General features: G+C 42.3%; 1 pseudogene; it reads right to left on the reverse strand.

Annotated features, from left to right (window-relative positions):
• Positions 1-2,270: 2,270 nt before the first annotated feature.
• The window catches only part of LOC112080712 (spectrin beta chain, non-erythrocytic 1-like), a 116,471-nt pseudogene continuing 100,733 nt past the window's right edge, over positions 2,271-18,008 (reverse strand).

Consider the following 18,008-nt stretch of genomic DNA (forward strand, 5'->3'; position numbering starts at 1 on the left):
GCAAAGTGTGAGTGGCAGCATCATGTTGTGGGGTGCTTTGCTGCAGGAGGGACTGGTGCACTTCACAAAATAGATTGCATCATGAGGGAGGAAAATTGTGGATATATTGAAGCAACATCTCAAGACATCAGTCAGGAAGTTAAAGCTTTGTTCACCAAATCGGGGTCTTCCAAATGGACAATGACCCCAAGCATACTTCCAAAGTTGTGGTAAAATGGCTTAAGGACAACAAAGTTAAGGTATTGGAGTGGCCATCACAAAGCCCCGAMCTCAATCCTATAGARAATTTGGGGCAGAACTGAAAAAAACGTGTGCGAGCAAGGAGGCCTACAAACCTGACTCAGTTGCACCAGCTCTGTCAGGAGGAATGGGCCAAAATTCACCCGACGTATTGTGGGAAGCTTGTGGAAGGCTACCCAAAACGTTTGACCCAWGTTAAACAATTTAAAGGCAATGCTACCAAATACTAATTGAGTRCACTTCTGACCCATTGGGAWTGTGATGAAATAAATCATTCTCTCTACTATTATTCTGACATTTCACATWMTTAAAATAAAGTCATCCTAATTYTTACTCGGATTAAATGTCAGGAATTGTGAAAAACTGAGTTTAAATGTATTTGGCTAAGGTGTATGTAAACTTCTGACTTCAACTGTATATGGCAAGACTTGAAAATGACTGTCTAGTAATGATCAACAACCAACTTGACAGAGCTTGACATTTAAAAAAAAGAATAATTGGAAAATATTGTACAATCCAGGTGTGCAAAGTTCTTAGAGACTTACCCAGAAAGACTCACAGCTTTAGTTACTGCCAAAGGTGATTCTAACATGTATTGAWTCAGAGAGCTGAATACTTGTGCAACAACTATATTTCAGTTATTTAATTTGTATTAATATTTTTTAAAATATTGAATAGTTATCTAATCAAGATATAATAGTATTTCATTTTCCATAATAAAAATAAATGTAAATAAATTTTTTCTTCCACTTTGACATTACAGAGTATTTTGTGTAGACTTTGACAAAAAAAATGACAATTACATCCACTTGAATCCCACTTCGTAAGACAACAAAATGTGGAAAAAGTCAAAGGGTACGAACACTTTCTGAAGGCACTGTATGACAGAAGATAAGTTGCATGTAGCTAATTATAGACAAGTTGACGAACAAATAACCCATCTGCAACTGCCCTACTATATGTGATAAAGTAAAAATCTGAGGCCCACACCGCACCCTAACCCASAAACACAGAAAATGCACTGTAGAGATGCTGGAAAAATGTTTTGACGGGGTGCAGGATATTTTTTTTACCGCCACTAGGCTTTGTTTCTTATAATTTCCAACATTTTGATAGGCTATTAGGAATTGTGGGCTGTTGCGGGTTAACAAAAATATGACCCGCACATCACAATAAGGTGCTCTGTACTGAAGTTATAGACTAGGGCATTTGAACTTTGAATGTGTATTTACAGTTACATTGATTGCACAGAGCCGACAGAGTAGACTTAAAGTACTCATTAGATTACAGCAAGGTTCAAAATTTTCAAGCAGACGCACTCCACTTTTCCAAAACCATAGATAGCACACAAACTCCAATGTTTAATCGCATTTTAATGACATCGCACATATTTGAGGGAGAGAGAGAGAAAAAAAGTCTACAGGTGCAGTTTCATACATCAGAAATCCGGGTCAATGTTCTATATATGCCCAAAGACCCAGGCATTGCAAAGCATTTCATTCCTATTACATAATTTATGATTGTACAGTAAGATGTTATTTTTCTCAATACAATAGATAAAGTGACAAAGAAATGCACACTATGTATCTAWTAGCAGGATAACATAGCAAAAAGTATAATGTGCATTGCTAGAGCCAACAAGCAAGCAACCTTTTTTTTGCAGTAAATGCTGAATTTCCACTTTTCCATTTAACATCAATGCTTTAAAGTGTTTGTTATACATACTCATTTTATAACCTGTAGCCAACTATTATTATTTGGAAACATATTATGATGCAACTCAAGAGGGACAAAAGTAAACAAACAAAGGAAAAGAATTACTGGTCCATGATGTATATAAAACATTACTCCATGAGGGAATAATTTAAAGATATTCATCTTGTTTCAATTACAGGTGTATTATTAGGCTYATCTTGACCTAAAAAGAAATGCGCTTATTGATAATATTGGCTAGCTATGCCCTTTTGGAGCCTGATATTTTCTCGAGGTTGTTTGTTTTCAATTTAAACTCAAGTAGGAATCATAGTAAATTATGTTGAAAAGTTTCATAAAATTCTTTATTCARTATGTGTATGTCCAGTCACAAAAATGATTTATTTTGAAGTAATGTTGTCTCCCTTTTCAACAGAAAAAAAATGTAGGCCTGCCTCTTGAAGACACCCTCACAAAATTGAGGAAATGTTTAAATACTCAGACCCATTTTAACAAAACACAATGACAAGGAAAAAGCACAAAAACACACAAAACACATTTTTACAAGTAAATAATTAAGGTTAAAAAATAAAATGGTCCTCATGATATTTGATATTACCAAATCTATTTCATGATGGAACCTGCCAGATACACCTTGACACTAACAAAGTTCAAATGTTTCATTTACATTTGTATTTCAAGTYTCAATCGTTTTACCCAATTCAAGGAACATTWAAACACAGCATGTGGTGTAGTTGAGCAGGAATATCATTGTGGCTGGACAGACAAAAATTAAAAAGAAGTAAAGAAAAAAACAATACTGCACTAATAAAAAACAGAATGTCTTCATTGCTGAGAAACTTTATAGTTTTTTCTTGCCAAAGAGGCTGAATCGCTTCTCCTTGTCCTTTTCCTTGTCTTTCTCCCGCTTGCCCGGGCTGGATTCGGTGGTGAGGGTGACGGTGGCGGGCAGGGTCTGGGCTCGGCTCGACGCCGGAGTGCTCTGGTTGCTGGGCGTAATCGATACCTTGTCAGGTGTCCCCGCATTCAGAATGGCCTGGATCCATGTGCTCATCTCCTCCTGTAAGGGGTCATTGAAAGGTCAGTTTCCTAAGCMCTTTTTAGCTAATGTTGTGCTTTCTGTCTCAAAAAGAGAATGGCAATTGTAAAGATCTATGTTTATAAGTGAATGAAATTTGCCAAAGAAGTACTTTTCTTTTCTACAAGTGGACTGAGTCTGGGTCGTCATGAGATTTAAAGTGCCACATTAGCTAGGGAATTTTGGGGAAACTCACCCTAGAAGAATAGGTGAATGCAAGGTGGTGGAGGCCAGTTTAACAACTAGCCCAAGAATTAGGTTGGGTAGTCAAGACCAGGGCCTCTATACAAAAGTTGTTGTTCATTTGTTTTACAGTATACCCACTGTTTTGTTTTGGCCTACTGAAACAATCTTTAACACGATTACACAAAATGTTAAACAAAGGAAGCCAACTTACTTCTTCTTTGGCTTGGAAGAGATACTCATTTCCATCAGCAACTCTGAAAGAAAAATGAAAAAAAAATTGGTAACTTTATAAACATATATATTTCAGATTCAAAAGAGATTCGGATAGCAACATTTGCACAAAAAAAAAACATTCTGAAGTGGCAGTCATTAAGCTGAACTGGTTTGAACAAAATGAACTAGAACATTAAGAAATCCGATTTAGACTGAAGCAGATAGCKTAATGAAGTGCAACTGAGAGGATCCACTTCTGGGGTGATTCYGTGAGAAGAACCATGAACACAACTCAAATTTTTAKMATTTTTAACCTGAGTTTGAAGACATGCTTCTTTTTTTTGTAGTCCATGGCCACATCACACACAGCCCCCATTAGACTGATCGGAATCGCATTATGGTAGGGGATGCCTTGACCAGCACCCTTGTTGTCTTTGTAGAAGCCCATTTCCTGATTGTTGATAACGCAGTACACGTTATGCCAGGATCTGAAAAAGAGAGCCGAATGAGTCATTGTGAGCCTGGGATGTATTGTACAACACAAGTTAACTTCCTTAAAATAATATATTTTACATAAAAATAAACTGTATAATTAAATTACGTCTTCMAAACAATGCTATTTGGATTCTCTCTTTTGATCCAGTTCACCATACCTGCTTGAGGCCTTCTTGTTGTGTCCCTCCCATTCATGCTTGCGATGCAGGAAGCCCTCCAGCTGAGCTGCAGGCGAATCGTGGTTTTGGGTCAGCAACGTGGAGGACAGGCTGCCCTTGCCCTGCCGGCTGGCTGTGGGTGAGGGAATGGGGCTCGGGTCCTTTGAGTTCTGCTCCGCCACTCCATTCATGATCTCAACTCTATCCAAGCCATTCTATGTGTGTGAGAGAGAGAGAGCCCAATCATTTCCCCAATCATGCCTTAAAACTAGAGTATGCAACGCTAATAGCTCATTTTGGTTTCTGAATTGTATTTGGACAAAGAATGTTGTGACTGAGTAGGCCTCTTGTTGCCTCGGGCTGTGATTGAGCCCTAGACCTGTTGGAGTGTTGGAACACGCTGAGCCAGGAGCTTCTGTCTACATCCAAGGAGCCTGTGCGCATGGACTACTCGTYGGCTGTGAACGGAGAAGCGTAATAAGCCATGTAAGTCATTAGAGCAGCCTCGAATGATGCTGACATCTAAACTATAATTTCCCCTTCCAGAAATGAGCCCAATATAACATATTGGTCYATATTATTAGCAATAGGCATTATCACCTGATGTAGCTAACCTGATCAGTGGTGTAAAGTACTTAATTAAGTAAAAATACTTTAAAGTACTAAACTCTGCAAAAAAGAAATCTCCTCTCACTGTGAACTGCGTTTATTTTCAGCAAATTTAACATGTAAATATTTGTATGACCATAACATGTGACTAACAGAAATGGAATAATGTGTCCCTGAACAAAGGGGGGGGTCAAAATCAAAAGTAACAGTCAGTATCTGGTGTGGCCACCAGCTGCATTAAGTACTGCAGTACATCTCCTCTTCATGGACTGCACCCGATTTGACAGTTCTTGCTGTGAGATGTTACCCCACTCTTCCACCAAGGCACCTGCAAGTTCCCGGACATTTCTGGGGGGAATGGCCCTAGCCCTCACCCTCCGATCCAACACGTCCCAGATGTGCTCAATGGTATTGAGATCCGGGCTCTTCGCTGGCCATTGCAGAACACTGACATTCCTGTCTTGTAGGAAATCACGCACAGAACGAGCAGTACAGCTGGTGGCATTGTCATGCTGGAGGGTCATGTCAGGATGAGCCTGCAGAGGAAGGGTAGTCTGACCACACTCATTGGGTTGCCGGCCAGCCTGTCCTCTCACAGCCCTTTGTCTCCTGTTTCTAGGCCCACCCCTCTTATCGATGGCCAACCGGTGTACACGGGGAGGCGCCTCCTGAAGGTTCGACAGCGGGGCAGGGGATTCCAGTACCTGGTTGACTGGGAGGGTTATGGCCCGGAGTAGAGGTGCTGGGTCCCCGCTAGGGACATCCTGGACTGTCACACAGTACAGTCCAGGATGTACTGTCACACCGTGGTCTGTTTCACATGTCTCTGTGCTTGTTTCCACCCCCCCTCCAGGTGTCGCCCATCTTCCCCAGTGTACTTATACCTGTGTTCTGTCTGTTGCCAGTTTGTTTTGTTTGTCAAGCCTACCAGTGTTTTTCCTCTTGCTCCTGTCTTTTTCTAGTTCCTGTTTTCTAGTTTCCCCAGTTTTGACCATTCTGCCTACCCTGACCCTGAGCCTGTCTGCCATTCTGTAACTGGTCACACCCTCCTGGATTATTGACCTCTGCATACCCTGACCTTGAGACTACCTGCCGTTCTGTACTTGATGGACTCTGATCTGGATTACTGACCTCTGCCTGCCCTTGACTTGTCGTTTTGCCTGCCCCCTGTTCTAGTAATATACTTTTGTTACTTCGACACTGTCTGCATCTGGGTCTTCTCCTGAAATGTAATAAAATGCCTGGGTTACATGCATGGAAGTGTATTTGAGTTTTAAAATACATTCCAATTGTATTTCCTAATACATTCCAATAATGAACTATTTGTAGTAAAAATTAAAAATAATACATATTTACTTTGGAATGTCTTTGAAAGTAATTAAATTACCCTAAATAGTATTTGAACCCTAGGCTGCACTGTAGCACCATACCAATGCTGTCTATTTGTATTTGTATTTATTATGGATCCCCATTATCTCTTCCTGGGGTCCAGCAAAATGAAGGCAGTTATACAATTTGAAAAACATTACAATACATTCACAGATTTCACAACACACTGTGTGCCCTCAGGCCCCTACTCCACCACTACCACATATCTACAATACAAAATTGATGTGTACGTGTGTGTATAGTGTGTATGTTATCATGTGTATGCATGTGTCTCTGTATATGTTTGTGTTGCTTCACAGTCCCCACTGTTCCATAAGGTGTATTTTTATCTGTTTTTTAAATCAAATTGTACTGCTTGCATCAGTTACTTGATGTGGAATAGAGTTCCATGTAGTCATGGCTCTATTTAGTACTGTGCACCTCCCATAGTCTGTTTTGGACTTGGGGACTGTGAAGAGACCTCTTGTGGCATGTCTTGTGGGGTATGCATGGGTGTCCGAGCTGTGTGCCAGTAGTTCAAACAGACAGCTTGGTGCATTCAAAATGTCAATACCTCTTATAAATACAAGTAATGATGAAGTCAATCTCTCCTCCTCTTTGAGCCAGGAGAGATTGACAAGCATATTATTGATGTSAGCTCTCTGTGTACATCCAAGGGCCAGCCGTGCTGCCCTGTTTTGAGCCAATTGCAATTTTTTTAAGTCCCYTTTTGTGGCACCGGACCACACGACTGAACAGTAGTCCAGGTACGACAAAASTAGGGCCAGTAGGACCTGCCTTGTTGATAGTGCTGTTAAGAAGGTAGAGCAGTAGCGCTTTATTATGGACAGACTTCTCCCCATCTTAGCTACTGTTGTATCAATATGTTTTGACAATGACAGTTTACAATCCAAGGTTACTCCAAGCAGTTTAGTCACCTCAACTTGCTAAATTTCCACATTATTTATTACAAGATTTAGTTGAGGTTTAGGGTTTAGTGAATGATTTGTCCCAAATACAATGCTTTTAGTTTTAGAAATATGTGACAGGCATGCACAAGCAGGAATTGCTGCTTCATTGTTCTACATATACTTGGGTCTTAGTTTGTCGTTAGTAGTTATTGAAGAAGTACTGTAATGACAGGGTAGCGCAGGACAAAATGCAGATTAACCTACATAAGAGGTGGCCTTGACACCAGTGGGGTCATGCACCAACATGAATTATTATTATAATTTGAAGGGGCATGGATGGGCCTTCACACCAAAATAATTGAATTTATATTTTTTTTATACATACATAAAATATTTCAATATATTAATATTTCATTCTTCAGCTTTAATGCAATTATGTTTTCTGGGAAACACCTCAGATGCAAACAAGGCACCTTAGGTGAGATTTAACAATGTAATGCTCTGAGAAGTAAGGCCCTAGTCAGTCTATTGACCCTAAAAGCTGGCACATTTTTGGTGGTAAACTTTGGAGCAGTAACTTACCTGTGGAGAATCTTGGTCTGAGGGCAGTCCGTTCTGCAATCCGTTCTCTACCCCACTGTGGAGAATATAAAGTAGAAAGGGATAATCAGGAAGCAAGTCAACGAAGATAAGTAAGTGTCCATGAGCTACCTAACAACTTGTCTGTGGTGATTTTCATAGCTAACTTGATTTACTTGAAAGAGTCACAATTGTTTGATGAGTGCACATGTTGGTTCTTTGCCCTAGCACTACACAGATTATTCAAATAATCTAAGCTTAATGATGAGTTGACTATTTCAATCAACTGTGTGGTGCTWGGACAAAAACCAAAATGTGCACCCCTTGGGGTCCCCATGACAGAGTTTGGGAAACACTGAAATACGTAAAAGGAAGCACTTTGTTATTCTACGATTGGAATGAGTCTGGGAGTGGAATGAGTCTGGGTCTTTGAGATAAGTAACAAACTACATTAGCTATGATGACTTTGGGAAACACACCCTTGTCTGTTTCTTTACCAACACCGCTACTAGGGCGGTGACAGTTACAACATTTCGTCAGCCAGTGATTGTCAAGGAAATAACTGGTCTCACCGTAATTGACCATTCATATCCTGGCTTTCACACATAGCCTACCAATGCAGACCTTCAGAACATCTACATTTTAAAAAGTATAGTAAATCCATGTAATATAGCCTACACCTTCACAATAAATCCCTTATTTATTTTAGAYAGGTCTAAAAAATCATGATATGAAGAAAATGTAGTCTATTTCAGAAGAACAGAATAACATACTCTGATATGTCCTTGTGTCACGTTCATTATAAGGATGAGACCAAGGCGCAGCGTGAGTAGAGTTCCACATATTTTAATAAACTGAAACTCGCCAAWACAATACAATACAATACAATACAATACAATACAATACAATACAATAAAGAACAACCGAAACGTGACGCTACTGGTATGCACTCAGGCATCTCAATGTAGACAAGATCCCACAAACACAAAAGGAAAATGGCTGCCTAAATATGATCCCCAATCAGAGACAACRATAAACAGCTGCCTCTGATTGGGAACCATATCAGGCCACCATAGACATACAAATTTACCTAGATAACCCACCCAAGTCACCATCACGCCCCAACCAACACAGAGAAAAAACAGCTTGGCTGTGGGCTACACTTGTTCATTTAACAGACAAGATTTGTTTAGAATTCTGTGACATTATTTTATATTATTTTATAGTATGAAGAACACAATTGAACAAAGCTGAATAAAATCGAAATATTTTTTCCAAACGATTTGAGGGAGTGCGCAAATTCGGCTATTCTGTATTGAGCGATTAGCAAAGAAATAGGTACTCCTATATGCTTCATTTAGAGTTATTAATGTAACTTTAGTTGTTCTAGAAACGTTGTGCTATATGTTTTGATGTTTAATACATTGTAAGGCTGCATGATGCGACTAATGATGATTTGAAAACAGTAGCATGAGCTCTGCTTTGTTTTTTGCACAGGCTGTAAACACTTCACTAGTCTTTCATTCACAATTTGACAAACACTTGATAATGCCTCGATTTCACTGTGGCATCCCCTTTGTGGCCGTAATGCACTCTAAAAAAATCCATGCCTTTTGCGGCCAGTGGCCGGAGTGCTGCGTTGTGCCCTTCTCCCTGAGTGCTGCATTGTGCCCTTCTCCCTGAGTGCTGCATTGTGCCCTTCTCCCTGAGTGACGAGCTTCAATGCCATACAACTCTCCTTCCGTGGCCTCCAACTGCTCTTAAATGCAAGTAAAACTAAATGCATACTCTTCAACCGATCGCTGCCAGCACCTGCCCGCCCATCCAGCATCACTACTCTGGACGGTTCTGACCTAGAATATGTGGACAACTACAAATACCTAGGTGTCTGGTTAGACTGTAAACTCTCTTTCCAGACCCATTTTAAGCATCTCCAATCCCAAATTAAATCTAGAATCAGGCTTCCTATTTCGCAACAAAACATCCTTCACTCATGCTGCCAAACATACCCTCGTAAAACTGACTATCCTACCGATCCTCGACTTCGGTGATGTAATTTACAAAATAGCCTCCAACCACTCTACTCAACAAATTGGATGTATCTATCACAGTGCCATCCGTTTTTGTCACCAAACCCCATATACTACCCACCACTGCCACCTGTATGCTCTCGTTGGCTGGCCCTCGCTTCATACTCCGTCGCCAAACCCACTGACTCCAGGTCATCTACAAGTCTTTGCTAGGTAAAGCCCCGCCTTATCTCAATTCACTGGTCACCATAGCAGCACCCACCAGCAAGCACGAGCTCCAGCAGGTATATTTCACTGGTCACCGCCAAAGCCAATTCAACCTTTGGCCGCCTTTCCTTCCAGTTCTCTGCTGCCAATGACTGGAACGAACTGCAAAAATCGCTGAAGCTGGAGACTCATATATCCTTCACTAACTTCAAAACACCAGCTGTCAGAGCAGCTCACAGATCATTGCACCTGTACATAGCCCTTCTGTAAATAGCCCATCCAACTACCTCATCTCCATACTGTATTTATTTATTTATTTTGCTCCTTTGCACCCCAGTATCTCTACTTGCACATTCATCTTCTGCCACATCTACCACTCCAGTGTTTATTTGCTTATATTGTAATTACCTTGCCACTATGGCCTATTTTTATTGCCTTACCTCCCTTATCTTACCTCATTGCACACACTGTATATATACTTATTTTTTTTCATACTGTATTATTGGTAATGTATTGTTTATTCCATGTGTAACTCTGTGTTGTTGTATATGTCGAACTGCTTTGCTTTCTTGGCCAGGTCGCAGTTGTAAATGAGAAGTTGTTCTCAACTAGCCCTACCTGGTAAATAAAGGTTAAATAAAAAAAAAAAAATTGGAGGTGTACCTGTGGATGTATTTCAAGGCCTACCTTCAAACTCAGTGCCTCTTTGCTTGACATCATTGGAAAATCAAAAGAAATCAGCCAAGACCTCAGACAAGAAATTGTACTCCACAAGTCGGTTCATCCTTGGGAGCAATTTCCAAATGCCTGAAGGTACCACGTTCATCTGTACAACAAATAGTATGCAAGTAAAACACCATGGGACCACGCAGCCGTCATACCGTTCAGGAGGAGACGCGTTCTGCCTCCTAGAGATGAACGTACTTTGGTGCGAAAAGTACAAATCAACAGCAAAGGACCTTGTGAAGATGCTGGAGGGGGGCGGGGGGGGGGGGGGGGGGGGGGGAGGGGGTGGGAGGGGGGGGGGGGGGGGGCGGGGGGGGGGGAGGGGGGGGTGGGGGGCGGAGGGGGGAGGGGGGGGAGGGGGGGGGGGGGGGGGGGGCGGGGGGGGGGAGGGGGGGGGGGGGGGGGGGGGTGAGGGGGCGGGGGGGGGCGAGGGGGGGGGGGGGTGGTGGGGGTGGGGGGGGGGGGGGGGGGGGGGGGGGGGCGGGGGGGGGGGGGGGGGGGGGGGGGGGGCGGGGGCGGGGCGGGGGGGGGGGAGGGGCGGAGGAGGGGGAGGGGGGGGGGGGGGGGGGGGGGGGGGGGGGAGGGGGGGGGGGGGGGGGGGGGGCGGGGAGGGGCGGGGGGGGGGGGGGGGGGCGAGGGGGGGGGGAGGGGGGGGGAGGGGGGGGGGGGGGGGGGAGGGGGGAGGGGGCGGGGGGAGGGGGCGGGGGAGGGGGGGGGGAGAGAGGGGGGGGGGGGGGGGGGGGGGGGGGGGGGGGGGGAGGGTGGGGGGCGGGGGGGGGGGGGGGAGGGGGCGGGGGGGGGGGGGGGGGGGGGGGGGGAGGGGGGGGGGGGGGCGGGGGGGGGGGGGGGGGGGGGGGGGGGGGGGGGGGAGCGTGGGGGGGGGGGGGGGGGGAGGGAGGGAAGGGGAGGGGGGGGGGGCGGGGGGGGGAAAACAGGTACAAAAGTATCTATATCCCACAGTAAAAACAAGTCCTATATCGACATAACCTGAAAGGCCGCTCAGCAAGGAAGAAGCCACTGCTCCAAAACCGCCATAAAAAAGCCAGATTACGGTTTGCAACTGCACATGGGGACAAAGATGGTACTTTTTGGAGAAATGTTCTCTGGTCTGATGAAACAAAAATAGAACTGTTTGGCCATAATGACCATCGTTATGTTTGGAGGGAAAAGGGGGAGGCTTGCAAGCCGAAGAACACCATCCTAACCGTGAAGCACGGGGGTGGCAGCATCATGTTGTGGGGGTGCTTTGCTGCAGGAGGGACTGGTGCACTTCTCAAAATAGATGGCTTCATGAGGAAGGATAATTATGTGGATATATTGAAGCAACATCAGTCAGGAAATTAAAGCTTGGTCGCAAATGTGTCTTCCAAATGGACAATGACCCCAAGCATCCTTCCAGAGTTGTGGTAAAACAGGGCTGTCCCGCAAGCGGGACACCTGTTGACAGCTTCCGGTGAAATTGGAGTGCGCACAATTCAATTAAATAATCATAAAAATTATGGATATTAAACATTTAGGTACATACAAGTGTCTTATATCGGTTAAAAGCTTAAATTCTTGTAATCTAACTGTACTGTTTTACAATAGGCTTTACAGCGAAAGCATGYCATGCGATTGTTTGAGGATGGCGCCCCACATCAACATATTTTTCCACCGGCACAGGCTTCATAAAATCACAAATAGCGATGAAATATTCACTTACTTTTTTAAATCTTCCTCTTATTTGCGATCCAAAGGGTCCCAGCTACAACATGTAGTGTCGTTTTGTTAGATAAAATCCTTCTTTATATCCCAAAAAGTCTGTTTAGTTGGCGCCATCGATTTGAGTAATCCACTCGTTCAACATGCAGAGAAAGGAATCCAAAAAGCTGTCGCTAAACTTTGTTAAAACAAGTCAAAATACATTTCTATATAATCCTCAGGTACCCTAAAATGTAATTAAACTATAATATTTCATACGGAAAGCAGTATGTTCAATAGGAAAACGATATTAACAGATGCGCGTCCTCTTCGTCGCGAGTGCACAGACTGATTTCCAACTCTGAGTCCCAGTACTAAAACTCGTACTTCTTCCTCGTTTGGGAAGAAACAAGCCTGAAACCTTGAACAAAGACTGTTGATATCTAGTGGAAGCCATAGGAATTGCAATATGGGAGCTGAATTTGGATATGCCCCTATACTTTCCATTGTAAGAGCATAGGCTCTCAAAAAAAAAAGAATCTGGTTGGTTTTTCTTTGGATTTTCTACTCCCATATCTATTGTGTGGGAGTATATATGCATATACATTATTTTAACATTTCTACAAAATTCAAAGTGTTTTATATCTAATGGTACCAATGATATGCATATCCTGGCTTCTGGGCCTGAGTAACAGGCAGTTTACTTTGTGCACGTCAGTCAGACAGGAAGTGGAGAAAAATAGACCCTAGCCTGAAAAAGTGTTAATGACAACAATGTCAAGGTATTGGAGTGGCCATCACAAAGCCCTGACCTCAGTCCTATAGAGAATTTGTGGGCAGAACTGAAAAAGCGTGGGAGAGCAAGGAGGTCTTAAACCCTGACTCAGTAACACCAGCCCTGTCAGGAGGAATGGGCCAAAATGCACCCCTTATTGTGGGAAGCTTGTGGAAGGCTACCCAAAACGTTTGACCCAAATTAAACAATTTAAAGGTAATGCTACCAAATACGAATTGAGTGTATGTAAACTTATGACCCACTGGGAATGTGATGAAATAAATAAAAGCTGAAATAATTAATTCTCTCTACTATTATTCTGACATTTCACATTCTTAAAATAAAGTGGTGATCGTAATTGACCTAAGACAGGGAATTTTTACTAGGATTAAATTTCAGGAATTGTGAAAAACTGAGTTTAAATGTATTTGGCTAAGGTGTATGTAAACTTCCGACTTCAACTGTACTAAATAATATATGTGTGATTTTTTTTAAATATAGAATGGACCATTATCATGCACCTGTCTCGAAACAGGGGCAGCGGGAAAAAATACAAGTCATCTATGCACTTAAATAACAAATGGAGGACGCTTTTCCCTTGGTTCATTTTCATGCCAGCCAGGTAGGCTATACTCCTGTTGTAAAGATAAACAATGTGGTTAATATTAGGAATGTTGAGAATTAAATATAGTAGGCCTAGCCTATGTAAAGCTGATGGGAWCCTCCTCTTTTTAGTAGAGGCCATCACTCTGTTTTTTGGCGAAAATGCAAAGGCTATAGAAATGTTGCTCAACATGAGCTCATGGGCTCTCATGAAGTGTTTGATTAGATTTTCGAAGACATTTGCATTGATGTCAGCGTGATTACAGGGACAATAGAGTGCTGAGTAAAAGGCAGTTAGCAAGTTTGGTAGGCTACTAATGATCATAAGCAGCATCAGAGCTTRCCGTGACAAAATGGTCACGTGGAATTTGCTGCATTCATGACTCGTGACCGCCGGTGTGGAGGGAATATGGTCACCGCAACAGCCCTAACCGTTACACTTACCTCTGCAGTGGTGAGTCCTGCACCGGTAAAGGCTCCGGCGAAGGGGGTTTTCTCCTTCTCTCTTCTTCCTCTTGCTGTCTTCTCACTTCCAATAACTCCAACTGGAAGAACAAGACACAACGGAACCTCAGTCTCATTTTACCACCTTTATCTGAGTAAATTTGGCAATGCCACCTTCAAAGAGTGATGGGTCACACATCAATTTTAAAGTTTGCTATTTACTTGGGACTTAAGACGTGAAAAATGGTAGCTCATTTAATTACATTGTAGTTTCTTTGGGATTCATTGGAACATGCAAAACGTTGTACCAATTATGTTGAATTCTTTGAACTTTGTATTATATTATTACTACCAAATTTTTCATGAAATATTGGGTAAATACTGTAATGACATGCAGTTAACACTAGGTGTCAATGTTAGTATGTGAACTTAAATAATTGACTAGCACAAGATAGCTGTTCACTAAACAATGTTTTATGAACATTACAAATACCCACTGGAATAGAACTGAAAAAGTAACTGTCTATGAGTAAGACTAATGTCTAAGAATAATTTTATCATAAACATTCGTGACACGTGACAGAAAAATTGCAACCCGCCAAAACACTCACCGTAGTCAACCTCTCCAGCGCTGAGAAGCGCTCCTCCCAAGTAGCGGCTGACTTCTCGAATGCCTCGTGCCTCTTGATCAGTTTCTCCACTTCGTCCACRCTCTGCCCCAACTCCCGGCCGAACAGGTATGGTTCCTGTCCCAGTAGCCACGCCTCTGCCACCCCTGCATCCCTCCCAAACTGGTGGACTTCCAAAACTAGACCATGCAGAGCAAAGAGAAGAAAGTCAGCAGGGAAAACTGGAGGAGAGAAGGCCCAACTGAAATTGTTTCCTTACAATGTTGTAGCTAACTTATGGCCTCTGGCATGGGGGAACAGGTAACCTGAGCACTCATGACTAATATCCACCCTCCCAAAACAGAAACACTCACTTTAGCCCACAAGCATTAGTTATCAGCAGAGCCAACATGGTCTCAGAGCATTTCGTATTATTCTGTATGTAAATCCGAGACAATCCATTTAGTATAATATTTCATGTGGTATGTATTAATTTGTTGATTTGCATCATCAATTTCATATATGTTACAAATGACAATTTCTATGATATGTTATGAATTGCAATTTGTACAATATATTAYGAATTTGCAAAACATATTATATGTTACRAATTTGCAAAACGTACAATATGTTATGAATTGCAATTCATACAGTATGTTATGAATTTGCAAAACATACAATATGCTACGAATTTGTTAAACATACAATGCATTCGGAAAGTTTTCAGACCCCTTGAATACTTTTTGTTACGTTACAGCCTTATTCTAAAAWCGGTAAAATATTTTTTTCTTCCCCTCATCAATCTACACATAATACCCCATAATGACAAAGCAAAAACAGGTTTTTCRATTTTTTTGTAAATGTATGAAAAATAAAACAAATACCTTATTTACATAAGTATTCAGACCATTTGCTGAGACTCGAAAATTAGCTCAGGTGCATCCTGTTTCCATTGATCATGTTTCTACAACTTGATTGGAGTCCAACTGTGGTAAATTAAATATTCCAGTCTGTGCAAGCAAAACAGTCCTGTAATTTAGCATCTGCTTCATCTGACCACTTTYTTTATAGACCTAGTCACTMGTGCTTCCTGCTTTAATTTTTGCTTGTAAGCAGGAATCAGGAGGACAGCATTATGGTCAGATTTGCCAAATGAAGGGCGAGGGAGAGCTTTGTAAGCGTCTCTGTGTGTGGAGTAAAGGTGATCTAGAATTTTTTTCCCTCTGGTTGCACATTTAACATGCTGATAGAAATGAGGTAAAACTGATTTAAGTTTCCCTGCATTAGAGTCCCCGGCCACTAGGTATTTTATACATAGATTCCAAATCAAATCAAATTATATTTGTCACATACACATGGTTAGCAGATGTTAATGCGAGTGTAGCGAAATGCTTGTGCATCTAGTTCCGACAATGCAGTAATAACCAACGAGTAATCTAACCTAACAATTTCACAGCAACTACCTTATACACACACAAGTGTAAAGGGATGAAGAATATGTACATAGAAATATATGAATGAGTGATGGTACAGAACGGCATAGGCAAGATGCAGTAGATGGTATTGAGTACTGGCCACCCCYCMTAGCCTGGTTCCTCTCTAGGTTTCTTCCTAGGTTTTGGCCTTTCTAGGGAGTTTTTCCTAGCCACCGTGCTTCTACACCTGCATTGCTTGCTGTTTGGGGTTTTAGGCTGGGTTTTTTGTACAGCACTTCGAGATATTAGCTGATGTACGAAGGGCTATATAAAATAAACTTGATTGAGTACAGTATATACATATGAGATGAGTAATGTAGGGTATGTAAACATATAAAAGTGGCATTGTTTAAAGTGGCTAGTGATACATGTATTACATAAAGATGGCAAGATGCAGTAGATGGTATAGAGTACAGTATATATATATGAGATGAGTAATGTAGGGCATGTAAACATTATATTAAGTTGCATTGTTTAAAGTGGCTACTGATACATTTTTTACATACATTTTTCCATTATTAAAGTGGCTGGAGTTGAGTCAGTATGTTGGCAGCAGCCACTCAATGTTAGTGGTTGCTGTTTAACAGTCTGATGGCCTTGAGATAGAAGCTGCTTTTCAGTCTCTCGGTCCCTGCTTTGATGCACCTGTACTGACCTCGCCTTCTGGATGATAGCGGGGTGAACAGGCAGTGGCTCGGGTGGTTGTTGTCCTTGATGATCTTTATGGCCTTCCTGTGACATCGGGTGGTATAGGTGTTCTGGAGGGCAGATAGTTTGCCCCCGGTGATGCGTTGTGCAGACCTCACTACCCTCTGGAGAGCCTTACGGTTGTGGGYGGAGCAGTTGCCGTACCAGGCGGTGATACAGCCCGACAGGATGCTCTCGATTGTGCATCTGTAAAAGTGTGTGTGCTTTTGGTGACAAGCCGAATTTCTTCAGCCTCCTGAGGTTGAAGAGGCGCTGCTGCACCTTCTTCACCACGCAGTCTGTGTCGGTGTACCAATTCAGTTTGTCCGTGGTGTGTACGCCGAGGAACTTACTACCCTCTCCACTACTGTCCCGTCGATGAGGATAGGGGGGTGCTCCCTCTGCTGTTTCCTGAAGTCCACGATCATCTCCTTTGTTTTGTTGATGTTGAGTGTAAGGTTATTTTCCTGACACCACACTCCAAGGGCCATCACCTCCCTGTAGGCCGTCTAGTCGTTGTTGGTAATCAAGCCTACCACTGTAGTGTCGTCTGCAAGCTTGATGATTGAGTTGGAGGYGTGCATGGCCACATAGTCGTGGGTGAACAGGGAGTACAGGAGAGGGCTCAGAACGCAACCTTGTGGGGCCCCAGTGTTGACGATCAGCGGGGTGGAGATGTTGTTACCTACCCTCACCCTCACCACATGCAATGATGTGTATAAACCCTGGATTGGTTTTGCTATGTAAYGGCCAATGTGAGGCTTTGAAGCCATTGGCCTCCATAGGAATGAATGGAAGTCTACAGTATTTCAATAAAACATTTCTAGGACAAAAAACATGTATTTAAGTATGTCTTTGTTATGGGGACAGTAACATTAGTACTCTACCCCCAAAATGTTTTTAAGTAATATATTTATATATATATTTTTATTTTCTCTTTCATGTTCAGTTCAGAAAATATATTTTTTAAGTAAGCATTAAGGTGTCTGTAATAGAATAGACTTGTCAAAAATGAATATAGACATACAAAATGTGATTTATATAGCTAAAATATTTTTTTTAATGGAGGAGAGGTACCAAAATGGCTGCTCGTGGCTTCAAAACAGTGCCCTGTCAGTCATCTTAGGGTAATACATATATTAATTGCATGTCATAATACATTGACAAATTATGTTGTAACAATGTTGATTGAATCAGTTTGGTGCCCAGTAGTGACAAGATTC

Source organism: Salvelinus sp. IW2-2015, unplaced genomic scaffold, assembly GCF_002910315.2.
Source record: "Salvelinus sp. IW2-2015 unplaced genomic scaffold, ASM291031v2 Un_scaffold16448, whole genome shotgun sequence".
Lineage (NCBI taxonomy): Eukaryota > Metazoa > Chordata > Actinopteri > Salmoniformes > Salmonidae > Salvelinus > Salvelinus sp. IW2-2015.